At 45.5% G+C, this 17,541-nt stretch overlaps 1 protein-coding gene across 1 annotated transcript in view; it reads right to left on the reverse strand.

The window, feature by feature from the left end:
- Positions 1–12,290: 12,290 nt before the first annotated feature.
- Positions 12,291–17,541, reverse strand: part of METTL6 (methyltransferase 6, tRNA N3-cytidine) — a 34,900-nt gene continuing 29,649 nt past the window's right edge. The window contains exon 7 of the mRNA XM_003924947.4: positions 12,291–12,375. The gene's annotated coding sequence lies outside the window, so the exon portion shown is untranslated. The remainder of the gene's footprint in view (positions 12,376–17,541) is intronic.

Consider the following 17,541-nt stretch of genomic DNA (forward strand, 5'->3'; position numbering starts at 1 on the left):
CATGGTTTATGTATCATTTTCAATTAGCACCCTCCCTCAACAACCTCCACCTGGCAACCTTCACGCATTCCCAAAACAAATGGCCTTGATCCCTGTATGTCCAAGATCCATGGGATAGATCAGGGCTCAGATGTTCCTTAGAGATAAGGAATGAATCTCTGGGTTGGCCATCCCTACATTCCTTGGCTCAGAACTCTAAACTGCATTCAGGTGCATCTGCCATACAGGGTCATTTTCAGGGTTTGCTAACATTATTGCCATCAGCTGAGTTTACCACACACTTACCTCTGAGCAGTGCTTCCCATGTTCCCTATGCTCTAGTCACAGCAAAAGTCCTGCTTCCCTGCTTGTCCCATGCACTTTGCATTTCCGGGGGCTCACTTCCTCTTCTGCCTGCAGTGAGTGAGGCCTCCAGGGCAGAGCCCTTCCCCTCAGCTGAAATGGTTTTCCAAGTTCCCTGACAGTCCCCATCCCAGACAGAATTAATCACTCCTCTTCTGAGCTCCCATAACTCTTCCCACGTGCCTCTACTCTAGCTCTAGTATACACATTCTAGTACAGTTGTTGCGAACATATATTAGGGCCTACGACATGAGCAATAGTTTATTCTTTTTTTTTTTTTTTTTTTTTTTTTGTGACAGTCCCGCCCTGTTGCCTAGGCTGGAGTGCAATGGTGTGACCTCGGCTCACTGCAACCTCTGCCTCCCAGGTTCAAGTGATTCTCCTGCCTCAGTCTCCTGAGTAGCTGGGATTACAGATGCTTGCCACCACACCTGGCTCATTTTTTGTATCTTTAGTAGAGACGGGGTTTCACCATGTTGGCCAGGCTAGTTTCAAACTCCTGACCTCATGATCCACCTGCCTTGGCCTCCCAAAGTGCTGATATTACAGGAGTGAGCCCCCAAGCCTGGCCTATTTTACTCTTATTAAACAGGATAGGGCAGAATACCCAGCCCAGGACTTGGCCAAGCACGGTGGCTCACCCCTGTAATCCCAACAGTGGGAGGCCAAGGTAGGCAGATCACTTGAGCTCAGGAGTTCGAGATCAGCCTGGGCAACGTGGTGAAACCCCATCTCTACCAAAAATACAAAAATTTCCCGGGTGTGGTAGCATGTATCGGTGGTCTCAGCTACTCGGGAGGCTGAGATGGGAGGATTGCTTGAGCCTGGGAGGTGGAGGTTGCAGTGAGCTGGGATTGCACCACTGCATTCCAACCTAGACAACAGAATAAGACTCTTAAGAAAAAAAGAATACTGAGCCCTTGATTGGGGTGGGGGGTGAGTAGTTCATTTGATCTAAGTGTGAGATGAGCTGCAGGGAGTGTCTCAATAATGACCACAGGTCTTTGTGAGTCTGGTAAGTCTTCACCAAAATGGAAGACTTGTGTTTATTTTTAAATGTCATGTATTACTGGCTATCTCTTTCATATGCATTAATGATATTGAAATAATGTCATCAGCTTTGCCCAAATTTTTAAGTAAAATGGACATGCCTTAACAACCTGTCTTCTTTCTTCTGTGGCTTCTTATACCCTCTGGCTTGCCAATAATCCCATGGGTACAGATACCCAGGCTAAGATCAGGAACCTAGGGGCCCTTCTTCCTGACCCTGGAGGTAAGGGCTTTAACTAAGAGCCCCAGGAGAATCCTCCTGATTGCTTGAGCCCAGGAGTTCCAGATCAGCCTGGGCAACATAGACTGTTTCTACAAAAATATACATACATATATATTTTTAAATAATTGTTTTTACTAAAGATGGAGTCTCACTATCTTGACCAGGCTGGTCTCAAACTTCTGGCTTCAAGTGATCCATCCATCTTGTCCTCTCAAAGTGCTGGGATAACAGACATGAGCCACCATGTCCAGCCTATAAAATAATTCCTTTAAAAAATTAGCCAGGCATAGTGGCACATGACTATAGTCCCAGCTACTCAGGAGGCTGAGGCGGGAGGATGGCTTGAGGCTAGGAGGTGGAGGCTGCAGTACGCTGCGATCCCAACACTGCACTCCAGCCTGGGCATCAGAGTGTGACCCTGTCTCAAACAAACAACAAATTTTTTTTTAAAAATCAACAAATGTAAAATTTGAAGGAAAAAAAGGAAGCCTCCTACCTCCTCCAGGCAGCTGCATACTAAATACACAGCCTCAGGCAGGACTCTGTCTCCAGCAAGGAGTTCAGATGAACAGGATTCCATTTTTTCTCCCCCTCAGACACACTTTATCATCCCTGAAAGCCTATCCGTTTTCTAACCTGTCTCCAAATCCTTTTGGGGATGACTCACTCTGTGAAGTGAGCTTGTTGGGAGTTTTCCATCATGTTCCTTTGTGTTGATTATTTTCATAATTTTTTCATTGTTGAGACTTTATCTTCCCTGACATGCGATTTCCTTTTTGTCCTTACAGGACAGACCTCTCTCTTCTTTGCCCAAAGAGGGCTGAGCAAGTGTCCAAGCTCTTCCCTTCTGTTTGTTCATTTTTGTCTTTTTTTTTTTTTTTCTTATTATGGAGAACAGGGTCTCACTGCAACCTCCACCTCCTGGGCGTAAGCAATCCTCCCACCTCAGCCTCCCAAGTAGCTGGGACTACAGGCATGTGCCTCCATGTCCAGCCCATTTTTGTATTTTTTGTAGAGACAGGGTTTTGCCATGCTGCCCAGGCTGGTCTCAAGCAAACTTTCTGCATTTGCTTCCCTAAATGTTGGGATTACAGGAATGAGCCACTGCACCCTGCCTTCTTTTCTGTTTGAGTTTGATCTACCTTTGTAAATTTAAGCTATGGTGCTGGGAAAAGAGCACGGATTTTTGAGTCATGCAGACTGCTTTCAGTCCTAGCTCTGCTACTGACTAGGTAATACTAAGCCAACCGTGTAACCTCTCCCAGTCTTAATATACTCATCGATGAAAATCGGAACAACCACTTCCCAGGCTGCTGTGAAAATGGAAGGAGGTGAGGTATGTAGAAGCATCTTAATTAGTATCTGACACAGAGAAAATAATCAATGTAAATTTTTGCTTCCTTCTAAGAGAAAGGAAGTAAAGTTCTGTGGTCTACAAACTAAGGGTGGTTAATACCCACTGAAGAGCCACTCATGAGGAAATGTGCAGATGGCCACTCCCCACTGGAGAGTATGGTCTTGACTTTTGCCTCAGTATCTCCAGCTCCTACCCATCATAGGATGTAGCACAAAGTGGGAATTCACCAATTGTCTATTGGATGAATAAATGGATACATGAGTGAGTGAAAACATTTCTCTAGACTAGTAAAGGATCTGAGATAACTTATGTCAAAGGAATCAAATAGGCTGTAATATGTGAAACTTACCTCTATGACTCTGTCTGATCCCCATGCCTCTGACACTGTTTAACAGTTGGTCATGAAAGTCTGCCATACTGGGAGAGGGAGTCATGCACAAGAGCAGCACTGGCCTTGAGAAATTCAAGCATCCCCTAATACAAGAGCAGGTGGGCTGAGCAGATCACTTGCCTGTAGGAGTTAATTGTTAGGGCAATCAGGAATTAGCAAGGAAGGCATGAGAGGCGTTGCCCTATAATTACTATTGTTTCAGCATAAATGTTTTTTTCTGGCAAGTAATTGCTGTGTATCTGGGTTGCAACGATAGGTTCTGACTGTGGAGATGTCTTTGAGGAATGACTTCGATGAGTAAGCACAGCCTGGCATCACCAGACAGTTTGCCGCGGCTCACCGTCTCTGGCCTCAGCAGTAGCCTCCCAGCCAGACCCCTGCTTCCACACTTGCTTCATCACAGTTCAGTCCAGTAGCAATGAAAATTGATGCTGGATGTCTAAAGAAAATGGGAACTTACTGGAAAGATTTAGAGACTCAGTATTACAGAAGGAGAAACTGGCATGAGTAAGCCAAGGAAGTAAGGAGACGCAGGGCAGAGTGGGTGAACCGTGGGGGATCTAAGGGCATGCCAAGAACATTTGCAGGAACAGGAAACCCATCCCTGTGTTTCCCAGGCACGCTAGGTGGGCCCCTGCCTCCTCTCTTCCGTTCCTTTCAGAGTTGAGAAAGGGCAAACTTGTCTGAAGCAGCATATCCATGGATTAAGGAAGTAGCACCGTTTCCTCTGCCAGCTCTGCTTGCTGAAAGATGAGGAGGTGACGATAACATCTTCGTCATCTATCTACAAAGGTCATGATCAAGTCCAGGCCTTGCCTGGAATACTGGGGGTAAGACTAGGTTAGACTTGGCAGTAAAGCAGGTGCCACAAACTCACATGCCGTAGGGACCAGCGGGGTCTGGGAATAGCTGCAGCCAGCTGGGTGAAAAGCAATACAGCATGACATCAAATCCTAAACACTGATATGATACTGTGGTTTTCCTTTTTTTCTTTTTTTTTTTGAGACAAGGTGTCACTCTGTCACCCAGCCTTGAGTGCAATGACACAATCACAGCTCACTGCAGCCTCAAGCATGCCCCTGCCTCAGCCCCCTGAAAAGCTAGGACTACAGGCACACTGTACAACACCTGGCTAAATTATTTTTTTTTTGTAGAGGTGAGGTCTCCCTATGTTACCTAGGCTGGTCTCAAATTCCTGAGCTCAAGTGATCCTCCCACTTAACCTCCCAAAGTGTTGGGATTACAGGCATGAGCCACATGCCTGGCCTGGTTTTACTTCTTTAATGTATTAACAGAATGGATTCATTGGTGAATTTCCAAATTTTGAATCAGCCTCTAGTGGTGTGCTATAGCTGGCTCTTACCAGGTGACAGCCAATTATTAAATTTTCAGGAATTTTTTTAAGTCACTGATGTCATGCTGGTAACTTAAAATTGGTGGTGATGGGAGTGTTTACACCATGGGAACTGGCAAATGCTATAAATTGGGACTGTTTTCTTCCTTCTCAGAGAGCTAGTTGTGAATCCAGCATGCTACTGCTTGTACTCCTGGAATAAACTGTGCTTGATCTTGTTGTATAATTTTTCATTACTGTATTTTACAGTTATATGTTACTGTAATTACCATGTTACATTGTTAGTCAGCTTTATTTCTTAAAGCCTTTCCTAATTTTCGTATGGTCCAATTTAAGTCTCTGGTTCTTAATTACCTAGGGAGTACCGTAAAATGCAGATGCCTAGGCCATGTACCTGACGGATAATCAGAACCTCTGAAGCTGGAACCCAAATACTAGTACTTTTTAAAAACCTCCATAGGTGATTCCAGTGTACAGCCAGGGTTGAGAACTAGTGGCCTAGGCCAGTGCTTTTCAAACATCAACATGCACACAGATCATCTAGGGATCCTGCTAATATGCAGAGTCTAATTTAGTAGGTCTGGGGCGAGCCTGAGATTCTGCATTTCCAACAAGCTCCCAGCGATGCCACTGCTGCTGCTGGTCCACAGACCACAATTTGGGTGGCAAGGATTTCAGTTAACATTGTAATTATCCATGCTTTAAAGGTTACATCAAATTCAGCTATTCAGCCATTTCATCCTGGTACTTTTTTCAGCATCCAATCTTATTACACCTTTCCATCTCTTCTGTAGAACTTAGTCTTTTTAAATTTTGCACTTTTTCCTCTGTCAATTCTGGTATTATATGTTTTGTAAGAAATTTGTTTCTCTTGGTTTTCAAATATGCTGTCAGAGAGATATTCAGTAACCTCTTACTATTCTTTTAAATTCTCTCACATCTGGAATTTTTAAGCATTCAAATTCAAATTTTAAAAAATATTTGTCGGCCGGGCGCGGTGGCTCAAGCCTGTAATCCCAGCACTTTGGGAGGCCGAGGCGGGTGGATCACGATGTCAAGAGATCGAGACCATCCCGGTCAACATGGTGAAACCCCGTCTCTACTAAAAATACAAAAAATTAGCTGGGCATGGTGGCACGTGCCTGTAATCCCAGCTACTCAGGAGGCTGAGACAGGAGAATTGCCTGAACCCAGGAGGCGGAGGTTGCGGTGAGCTGAGATCACGCCATTGCACTCCAGCCTGGGTAACAAGAGCGAAACTCTGTCTCAAAAAAAAAAAAAAAAAAAAAAAAAAATTGTCAGGTGCAGTGGCTGATACCTGTAATCCCAACACTTTGGGAGGCTGAGGTGGGCAGACTGCTTGAGCCCAAGAGTTGGAGACCAGCCTGGACAACATGGCAAAACCTAATCTCTACAAAAAAATGCAAAAAGTTAGCCGGGTGCAGTGGCACCTGCTTGCCAGTAGTCCCAGTTACTTGGGAGGCTGAGATGGGAGGATTGCCTAAGCCCAGAAGGTCAAGTTGCAGTGAGCCAAGGTCACACCACTGCACTCTACCCTGAGCGACAGTGAGGCCCTGCCTCTAAAAAAAAAAAAAAAAAAAAAAAGGAAATTGGCCAGGCATGGTGGCTCATGCCTATAATTTCAAACTTTGGGAGGTCGAGGCAGGTGGATCACCTGAGGTTGGGAGTTTGAGACCAGCCTGACCAATAGGGAGAAACCCGATCTCTACTAAAAATACAAAATTAGCTGAGCATGGTGGCACATGGCTGTAATCCTAGCTACTCAGGAGGCTGAGGCAGGAGAATCACTTGAACCCAGGAGGCAGAGGTTGCAGTGAGCTGAGATTGTGCCATTGCACTCCAACCTGGGCAACAAGACCAAAATGCTATCTAAAAAAAGAAAGAAATTAAATCAACTAAGCCAAGTATCTGTGGGCCAACTGTCCTTCAGGCTTCTAGTGAGGCCTTGCCAAAGACCCCTGTTTGCTAAGACTACCATAAAAAATATATCACAGACTGAGTGGCTTAAATAGCAGACATTGATTTTCTGCTGGCTCAAGGTTCCAGCAGGGTTCAGTTTCTGGTGAGGACTCCATTCCTGGCTTGCAGATGGCCACCTTCTCACTGTTTCCTCACATGGCATTTCTTCTGAATGCACGAGCAGGGAGAGAAAGATCTCATGTCTCTTCCACTTTTTGTTTTTGTTTGAGACCAAGTCTCGCTCTGTTGTCCAGGCTGGAATGCAGTGGCGCAATCTTGGTTCACTGCAACCTCCGCTTCCCATGTTCAAGCGATTCTCCTGCCTCAGCCTCCTGAGTAGCTGGGATTACAGGTGCCCCCCACCAGGCCTACCACCACACTCACCTAATTTTTATATTTAGTAGAGACACTGATCCACCATACCAGCCAGGCTGGTCTCAAACTGCTGACCTCAAGTGATCTGCTCACCTTGGCCTCCCAAAGTGCTGGGATTACAGGTGTGAGCCACTGTGCCTGGTCCCTTCCACTCTGGTAGGACACTACTCCTACCAGATCAGGAACCATCCTCGTGACTTCACCTCATTTAACCTTCATTACTTCTTTCAAAGCCTTATTTCCGACACAGCTACACCATGTGAATCTGGTGGTGGTGGGGGACAGTGTCAAACATTCAATGACCTTCAATTACTCCAGTTATTTCACCTGCTGTTAAGGTGTTGCTGACTCCAGAAGACTCTTAAAGTATGTGACTAAAGAGCTAATCCCAGAATAGTTTCAGAGATGGACTATGCTTAACAACTATGTGATTCAATCACAGTATTTTACACATGGAGAAACTGAGGCCCAGAGAGGCACATCATTCACCCATGCAGAGTGGCGAGGTTATGATTAGAACCAGGGCGTCCAGGCATCCAATCAGAGATAGAGGGTATGTCACCCCGTTTTACTACCACACCTCCTGCAATTCAGTAATTCAAGCACAGTCACTGGATATGAACATATGCAGGCATGGTGCTTACCTGGCACTCAAGGTCTTCTATATTCAGACCATTTTGTGATGTTCACAGCTTTTTTCCACAGCCCTGGGGGAAAGTGATGCTATTAAGAAACCAACGATTAGGCCAGGGGTGGTGGTTCACGCCTGTAATCCCAACACTTTGGGAGGCCGAGGTGGGTAAATCACAAGGTCAGGAATTTAAGACCAGCCTGGCCAACATGGTGAAACCCCATCTCTGCTAAAAAAACAAAAAATTAGCTGGGTGTAGTGGCAGGTGCCTGTAATCCCAGCTACTCAGGAGGCTGAGGCAGGAGAATTGTTTGAAATCTGGGAGACAGAGGTTGCAATGAGCCAAGATCATACCACTGTACTCCAGCCTGGGTGACAAAGTGAGACTCCATCTAAAAAAACAAAAAACAAAAAAACAACTAATGATTGTAGGAAGCTTCTGGAACCCCCTACTGGGCTGGAGGGACAATAAAGAGAGAAGAGTTTTCACCCCGAGCCCATAAGCATGAGCTTACTCACAATAAACGCATCTGTAGCATTGCTGATACTGCCACTACCATGACGATCACTGCCTTTCCCACTGGGCAGGAAGCCAAGAGTTCACCTGTTTGTGCTATTGCAACAGCCACCAGAGCCACCCCTGCTGCCCTCACCCAGCACCCTAGCATTGCAGGGCCCACAGCTGCCTACCATACCTCCTGATAAACATCATAAATGGAAAAAAAATGGCCTCTCCCTCCCACCTTCCAACCAACTTCATGTAATTGCCTTCCACTAGCAGAACCTACCTGGCAAGGAACCCAGCTGACCAGGAAGTTTGGGAAATGCCGTTTCCAGGCTTCTAGCCCCTGAGATCTATAGGAGAATGTGGGCTGGGTGTGATGACTCATGTCTGTATTCTCAGCACTTTGGGAGGCCAAGGTGGGAGCATCACTTTAAGCCTAGGAGTTTGAGACCAGCCTGAGCAAAATAGTGAGACCCCCATCTACAAAAAAATAAGAAAATGTGGAAAGGCAGGAAAAACCATAGACAATCTCTGGGTATAGTTACTAGGAGGAAGTGAACAGGCAAGAATGTGGTACCTGAAGGTGAAGTTTTAGAATTCAGACATGTTCCACCAAGAATAATCAGCAGTGCTGGGGGTGTCACAAATACCATCTGGAAGAGCCTTTTTTCTCTGGTTTTCTCAACAAAACTAGCCCAGCGGAGAATCTGCTCTCCCACGTCAGAGGAACAGCTGAAAGAAGCTGAGTACCTCCTCCAGGAGGTCAGAAAATTCTGCTCAAGCCGAGAAGCCAAGAAGCCCAGAGGCGCCGTTCCACACTCATGCCAGGAGCCAGATTGGTCAGCTGGAGCTGCCATGACAAAATGCCACAGTCTAGGTGTCTTTAACAACAGAAATTTGTTTTCTCACACTTCTGGAGGCTGAAGTCCAAGATCAAGGCAGGTTTGGCTTCTCCTTAGGCCTCTCCGAGATGTGCATAGTCTCCTTCCTGCTGTGTCCTTGTGTCATGGCATCCCTGGTGCATCTTCCTCTTTTATAAGAATGCCAGTCCTATAGGATTAGGACTCCACTCCTATGGACTCATTTAATCTTAATTACCCTTTAAAGGCCTCATCTCCAAACAGAGTCATGGTGGATGGGAGGTTAGGGCTTCAATTTAGGACAAGGGATACAATTCAGTCCATAACAGGAACTGAGTTGATATCTACAACTCTGAGAATAAACAGACCTCACTTTATTTTTTTGAGAGTCTCTCTCTGTTGCCCAGGCTGGAGTGCAGTGGTGCGATCTCAGTTCACTGCAACCTCCACCTCCTGTGTTCAAGTGATTCTTGTGCCTCAGCCTCCCAAGTAGCTGGGACTACAGCCATGCACCACCACTCCTGGCTAATTTTTGTATTTTCAGTAGAGACAGGGTTTCATCGTGTTGGCCAGGCCAGTCTTGAACTCCTGACCTCAAGGGATCTGCCTGTCTCAGCCTCCCAAAGTGCTGGGATTTCAGGCGTGAGCCACCATGCCCATCCCAGATGGGCATGGAATATGCTGAGTCATCCCTGACTCCCACCTCTAATTTTAATTCACGTTGGTTTGTTCTTCCATTTACTTACACCACAAATATTTATTGAGTTCCAGTTATGTGCTGGGCACTGTACTAGCACTGGGGACATGGGTGTTGACACTGGGCAGGTGACTACAGTGCAATACAACAGAGGCATGCTCACAGTGCCTAAGGTCAGGCTGTTGGTGAGATGCCCTGCAGGCAGAGATGCCAGACAAGGCTTTCTAGAGGACGTGGGATGGGCACCCAGTTCCAAAATGTGAGGCAGAATTATCCGCTTGTGGAAGGGATTTGTTTAATCAGTGGGCCTCAGGAGAGGTCCCTATTTGCCTAGACTTGTACAGGAGAGGAAGGTAGGTTTTATGTAAAACTCTTCTACTCCAGGTATGGCCCACAGATCAGGAGTATTAGAATCAGCCGGGAGCTTCTTAGATCGACTCACTCTCAGAGTCCATTCCAGACTTACTCAATTAAAAGCTGCTGTTTAACAAGCTCCCCAGGGCACAAGTGGACATTAAAATTTGGGAATTGCTGATGTAGTGAAATCACATTGCTTCACAGATGGACAAACCAAGGCCCAGAGGGAGCAAGGAATTCTTTTAAGGTAATGCAGATAACACAGCATTGACAGGAAAAAAAGGAAAGTCTTAAATCTAAATTAGGGTCGGGCACAGTGGCTCACACCTGGAATCCCAGCACTTTGGGAGGCTGAGGTAGGCAGATCACAAGGTCAGGAGATTGAGACCATCCTGGCAAGCATAGTGAAACCCCGTGTCTTTTAAAAATGCAAAAATTAGCTGGATGTGGTGGCACATGCCTTTAGTCCCAGCTACTCGGGAGGCTGAGGCAGGAGAATCACTTGAACCTAGGAGGTAGAGGTTGCAGAGAGCCAAGATTGCACCACTGTGCTCAAGCCTAGGTGACAGAGCGAGACTCTGTCTCAAAAAAAAAAAAAATCTAAATTCGACATCCAGCTCCAGTTCGATGGATTCACACATATGGCAGGCCACCTACAGCCTGGCCAACATGGTGAAACCCTGTCTCTACTAAAAATACAAAAAATTAGCCAGGTGTGGTGGCAGGCGTCTGTAGTCCCAGCTACTTGGCAGGCTGAGGTGGGAGAATAGCTTGAACCTGGGAGGCAGAGGTTGCAGTGAGCTGAGATCGTGCCATTGCACTCTAGTCTGGGCGACAGAACGAGACTCTCAAACAAAACAAGGCAAAAATACCCCAAAGCAGTGTCCAACATACAGTCATAGATAACTCATAGAGTACAAGATTGGCAATTGGCAGAAAAAAAGAGACAAATAATAGAAACAGATCTGCAAAGAGTTAAAATATTGAATTATCAGATGTAGACTTTTAAACGAATAGGCTGAATTTATTTCATTTCATTTCATTTATATATATAGATTACAATTAACCTTGTGACGTAAAATTAACTCATAGGCAGTGTACCCAGAGTCAGCCTGAACTTTTTTTTAAGGCAAACTTGTCGATGTCTTCAATGAATTGGAAACTATGAAAGGCAATGTAGTCTATTTTTAAAAGAACCAAATAGAACTAGAAAAAATGTAATCACAAACATATATACATGTGTACATACATATATAAATGCCTACCTACATGCTAACTTCAGCACATAGGTTTAACGACAAAAAAATACAAAACTAAAGAGGGAGGTAGAGAATTGGGAGACAGGACTGGTGAACGTAATTCTGCTGCAGGATAGCGAGCCCCAAAACCGGGTTTTAGCCCTGAAGGTTGTCAGCCTCACTAGGAAAGAAGTCAAGGGCAAGCCTGTGGTGTTAAACAGCAATCTTACATGAATTGTACCTCTCCTGGCAGAGCAGGGGTAACTCCTAGGCAGTGAGCCCAGAGTCTGCAATGTGTGGGCTGTTGGCAGCTCTATTTATAGCTACCTGTACCCACTTTCAATTACTTGCAAATTAAGGGGCAAGTTATTTAGAAAGTGCTAGGAAGTTACTGCCCCTTTCCATGACAATGACCCAGAAAATTAGTCGTCATGGAAAGGGGCAGTAACTTCCGGGTCGTTGCCATGACATTTATAAACTGTCATGGCGCTGGCGGGCATGTCCTATAGTAAAGGACCTATACTAATAAGCAACAAGGGCGGCTAGGGATTGCTTTTGTCGCCATCTGCTGGTTTCCGCTGGTTTCTTCACTTCATCCTGTGTGGACCATCTTTCAGTCAGCACGGTTGTGACAAGAAGACAAGTCCTGCCGGTCTCCTTCCTCATTTCCAAGAGACAAAAAGATAGGATGTGCAGAGAAATAGAAAAAAGACTTCGAAAACAATTTAAACATCTAATGAACATTTTGTCAGAGACCCAGAAAGAGGAGTGAAAGAATGGGCAGTGACGACGTTGAAGATGGAGTAGCTGGAAAGGGGACCTTCACGGCACCACCCATGAGTAAGGGGCTGCTGTAAAGAGACAGGGGTGGTCGCCACACTCCTGCAGCCCAGTGGGTTCCTTCTTGGAATCAGAGAATCAAAATAAAAGGGCGAGTTCCACCTCCAGTCTCATTCTTGGCTTCAATATTTCCTCTCCAGATGTCTTTTTCATCTATTTCCAGTAGGTCCTTATTCTATGTGAAAAAATTAAAAATCCGGTGTTTATTTTGGATTTCAAAGACACAGCAGGCACAGTCCCTAGACAAAAATACATAACTCAGTGCTCAAGAAAGAGTTTTGCATTTTCTGGCACTGTGGATATTAGAGGCACCTGGGCCAGGGAGCAGATCTCTCTGGAATCTAAGTGACAGGTCTGCTGCCTGCAATTGTGTGGTTTGTGCACTGTACGAAGGTGCCTGCTAAGAGGACAGGGTCCTGAATTCCAGCCGTGGCCCTGCTTGACAAGCTGTGTGCCTCAGCTACGGCCTAACAGAAGGCTGCATTTACCCAGAGCAGGCCCTTTTTCTGTTTTTGCGCAAAAGCACTCATTGAGTAATGGTGTTCCAACCCAACTGTCCACTGCAGAAGTGTCTAACAAGAGACAAATCCATTCTCAGGTACTTCAAAAAGGCCAACCAAGGCTATGTAATGGTGTGGTTGCTCTATAGATAACTTGTACCCACTTTCAATTATTTGCAAATTAAGGGGCAAGTTAATTTGGTATAGCATGGTTGTAGGGTGGCCAACTGTGAGCCCACACTAAGGGTTTTCCTGTCATGTGTGGCTGCCATGCTAAAGTCAAGACAGTGTCTTGACCCAGGTGGCTGGTCATCTTACTCTTGGAGCTCCCTGGAGTTTGGGTAGCTTTTGACTGTCACTACACAAAGGACTGAATTCTTGATGTTGTCCTTTCCCTTCCCCTGTTGCTCCCTTGCCTTGTGCTGACACTTACACTTGTAGGGCACAGACCATGTTGTAGCAGGAAGAATTCTCCCCACACAAAGTTTGCATCTAATGGGGATGTTCCCGTGTCAACGCCTCAGTCACCATGGCTGATTTGGAAAGTCACTTCTTTTCTCCCCACACTAATGCTCCTACAGGGGTCGGCTTATCTACTACTTTTTTACTCTGTGCAGCATCCTGTTCTCTAACTACCCCCTGCATTATCTCAGAGCACCATGTCTCACTTTTTCGATTTCTGGATATAACCAGTTCATTTCCTAATCTGAACCCCCCAGGTTCTACCACTGACCTTCTGGCTGTTGTACAGAAAAGTACTAATATTTTATGGCCAGGTATGGTAGCTCATGCTTTTAATCCCAGCACTTTGGGAGGCCGAGGCAGGAGGCTCACTTGAAACCAAGAATGCTTTTTTTTTTTTTTTTTTTTTTTTTAGACAGAGTCTCTCATTCTGTCACCCAGGCTGGAGTACGGTGGCACAATCTTGGCTCACTAAAACCTCTGCCTCCAGGTTCAGGCAATTATCCTGCTTCAGCCTCCCAAGTAGCTGGGACTACAGGCATGTGCCACCATATCTGGCTAATTTTTGTATTTTTAGTAGAGATGGGGTTTCGATATGTTGGTTTGGAACTCCTGATCTCAGATGATCCACCCGCCTCAGCCTCCTAAAGTGCTGGGATTATAAGCGTGAACCATCATGCCCGGTAAAGCCATGAGTTCTTTTTCTTTTTTTCTTCTTATTTTTTTCGGAAGTATGTGATGAGAGAAGCCAGAAGTTCAAGACCAGCCTGGACAACATAATGAGACCCCCATATCTACAAAAAGTAGTAAAAATTAGCTGATGTGTGCCTGTAGTCCTAGCTACTCAGGCGACTGAGGTGGGACAATTTCTTGAGCCCAGGAGTTAAGGCTGCAGTGTGCTATGATTGCACCACTGAACTCCAGCCTGAGTGCCAGAGCAAGACCCTGTCTCTCTAACAACAACAGAAAAACTGAATGAAAATATTTTAGGCCGGGCGTGGTGGCTCATGCCTGTAATCCCAACACTTCGGAAGGCCAAGGCGGACGGATTACCTGAGGTCAGGAATTCAAGACCAGCCTGGCCAATATGGTGAGACCCATTCATCATACATACTAAAAATACAAAAAATTAGCTGGGCATGGTGATGCTTGCCTGTAATCTCAGCTACTTGGGAGGCTGAGGCAGAAGAATTGCTTGAACCTAGGAGGCAGAGGTTGCAGTGAGCTGAGATCATGCCACTTCACTCCAGCTTGGGTGACAGAATGAGACTCTGTCTCAGAAAAGTAAAATAAAATATTTTATTTTATTTTATGATACCAAATTTCTTGCCAGTTTATTTTTCTGTACATATTTTTATATAGTTCAGAACAGATTGTATACTTTCGTATTTAGCTTTTTTTAACCTAACATTATAATGTGAACATTCTATTACAATGTTGAAAACACTGTTTTTCCTAGACACAATGTTCATTGACTATATTCTGCTCCATCACATGGCTGTATCTTAGCTTGACCATTCCCCTACAGTCATCTATACCGGGGTCAACAAACTTTTCCTTAAAGGTCCAGATAGCCAGGCACGGTGGCTCACACCTGTAATCCCCGCACTTTGGGAGGCTGATCACTTGAGGAGGATCACTTGAGCCCAGGAGATTTGAGACCAGCCTGGGCAACACAGCAAGTGCCGTTTCTCCAAAAAAATAAATAAATAAAAGGTCCAGATAGTAAACATTTTAGGCTTTGTTGGCCATATAGTCTCTGCCCTTATAGCATGAAAAGAGCCATAAGCCATAAACAATACATATATGGGTGTGGCTGTATTTCATACAACTTTACCAAAATCACAGGATGAGATGATTCTGTGGGTCATGTAACCAAGTCCAAAGCATGTACCACTCACTACAGGACATCTAATAAGTTGAGAAACAAGGGGTTGAGGCAAGGAAAGTGACTTTTATCCAGAGAGCCAGCAAACCAAGAAAATGGCAGAGTGGAGTCCTAAAGAACCATTTTAAGTCAATACAAATTTCAGGCTCCTTCTGTGTGAGGGGAAGGTGGAAGAGGGAGAGAGTTGAGGTCAAGAAGTGACCAGTGATCACAGACACCTGGGTGGCAGCAAACGTCTAAGGAGGTGGTGAAACTTTGTCCTTGGTCAGGTCACAAGGCTCTTATAAATCTTTAACATCACATTATTACTTTCATGCAGCCTCCTTATCTCCTCAGGGGATAGTTTTGGGGGCGGCACTATTACCATCCTTGCTTTAAAGTTAAACTATAAACTATTTTCCTCTCATAGTTAGCTTGGCCTATGTGAAAAGATAAGCAAAAGCAGTTAGCCTAAAAGCTACAGGTTATCCCTGCAGGGGATCAGGAGCAAAATGGAGTTAGTCACACTAGGCCTCCTTGTCACAAAGTTAGACGGAGTCTCACTTTGTCGTCCAGGCTGGAGTGTAGTGGTGTGATCTTGGCTCACTGCAACCTCCACCTCCCAGGTTCAAGCAATTCTCCTGCCCCAGCATCCAGAGTAGCTGGAATTACAGGCGTGCACCAACACACTGGGCTAATTTTTGTATATTTAGTAGAGACAAGTTGGCCAGGCTGGTCTCGAACTCCTGACCTTAAGTGATCCACCTGCCTCCGCCTCCCAAAGTGCTGGGATTACAGGCATGAGCCACTGCACCTGGCCCAATGCTGAGAATTTATTTTCTTTGTGCAGTGGGCAGGAAGAACCTGCCAGGCAGTTAAAATAAGAGTTCCAAGCCATAGCTCACACCTGTAATACCAGCACTTTGAAAGGCCAAGGCAGGCTGATCACATGAGCCCAGAAGTTGCAGACCAGCATAGGCAACATGGTAAAACCACATCTCTATTAAAAAAAAAAAAAGTGTAAAAATTTAGCCAGGCATGGTGGCATGTAACTGTAGTCCTAGCTACTTGGGAGGCTGAGGTGGGAGGATCATCTGAGCCTAGGAATTTGAGGCTGCAGGGAGCCATGATCATGTCAGAGGTGTTTGAACCACAATGACTCCATCTTGAATAGGGGCTGGGTAAAATAAGGCTGAGACCTACTGGGCTGCATTCCCAAGAGGTTAGTATTCTAAGTCACAGTTTAAGTCAGCACAATGTACAGGTCACAAAGACCTTGCTGACAAAAGGATGTGGTAAAGAAGCCGGCCAAAACCCACCAAAAACCAAGATAGCAAGGAAAGTGCCCCCGGTGATCCTCACTAATCATGATACGCTAATTAAATATATTAGCACGCAAAAAGACATGCCCACCAGTGCCATGGCTATTTACAAATGCCATGGCAATGTCAGGAAGTTACCCTACATAGTCTAAAATGGGAAGAACCCTCAGTTCCAGGAATTGCCCACCCTTTCCCCCCTACCCCAAAAACTCATGAATAATCCACCCCTTGTTTAGCATGTAATCAAGAAATAACCATAAAAATAGACAACTAGCAGCCCTCAGTCTGCTTTGCCTACAGAGTAGCCATTCTTTTATTTCTTTACTTTCTTAATTTGCTTTCACTTTACTCAAATTCTTTCTTTCCCAAATTCTTTTTTACTCGAGCTCCAAGAACTCTCTCTTGGGGTCTGGATTGGGACACCTTTTCGGTAACAATTGCACCACTGCGCTCCAGCCTAGGTGACAGGAGTGAGACATTGTCTCAAAAAAAAAAAAGGAGTGTCAGGAGAAACCGATGTGTGTGTGTGTGTGTGTGTGTGTGTGTGTGTTGGAGGGGTGTGTGTGTGTACTGGAGGTGTGTGTGTGTGTTGCAGGTGTGTGTGTTTTGGAGGTGTGTGTGTGTGTGTGTGTGTGTTGGAGGTGTGTGTGTGTGTTGCAGGTGGTGGGGGTTTTCCTGGAATTATTCATATGTGTATGTTGAAGGTGTGTGTGTGTGTTAGAGGTGTGTGGTGTGTATGTCTGTACTGGAGGTGTGTGTGTGTGTTGGAGGTGTGTGTGTTGGAGGTGGTGGGGGTTTTCCTGGAATTATTCATATGTGTGTGTTGGAGGTGTGTGTGTGTGTTAGAGGTGTGTGGTGTGTATGTGTGTACTGGAGGTGTGTGTATTGGAGGTGTGTGTGTGTGTGTGTGTGTGTTGGGGGGTGTGTGTGTGTGTTGGAGGTGGTGGGGTTAGTCCTGGAAACCGTGTGTGTGTGTGTGTATGTGTGTGTGTGTGTTGGAGGGGTGTGTGTGTATTTGGAGATGTGTGTATGTGTTGGAGGGGTGTGTGTGTGTGTGTGTGTGTGTTGAAGGTGGTGGGGGTAGTCCTGGAAATCGTGTGTGTGTGTGTGTCTGTCTGTGTGCTGGAGGTGTGTGTGTGTGTGTGTTGGAGGTTGGAGGTGTGTGTGTGTGTGTGTTGGAGGTGTGTGTG

This window comes from Saimiri boliviensis, chromosome 9 (genome assembly GCF_048565385.1).
Source record: "Saimiri boliviensis isolate mSaiBol1 chromosome 9, mSaiBol1.pri, whole genome shotgun sequence".
Lineage (NCBI taxonomy): Eukaryota > Metazoa > Chordata > Mammalia > Primates > Cebidae > Saimiri > Saimiri boliviensis.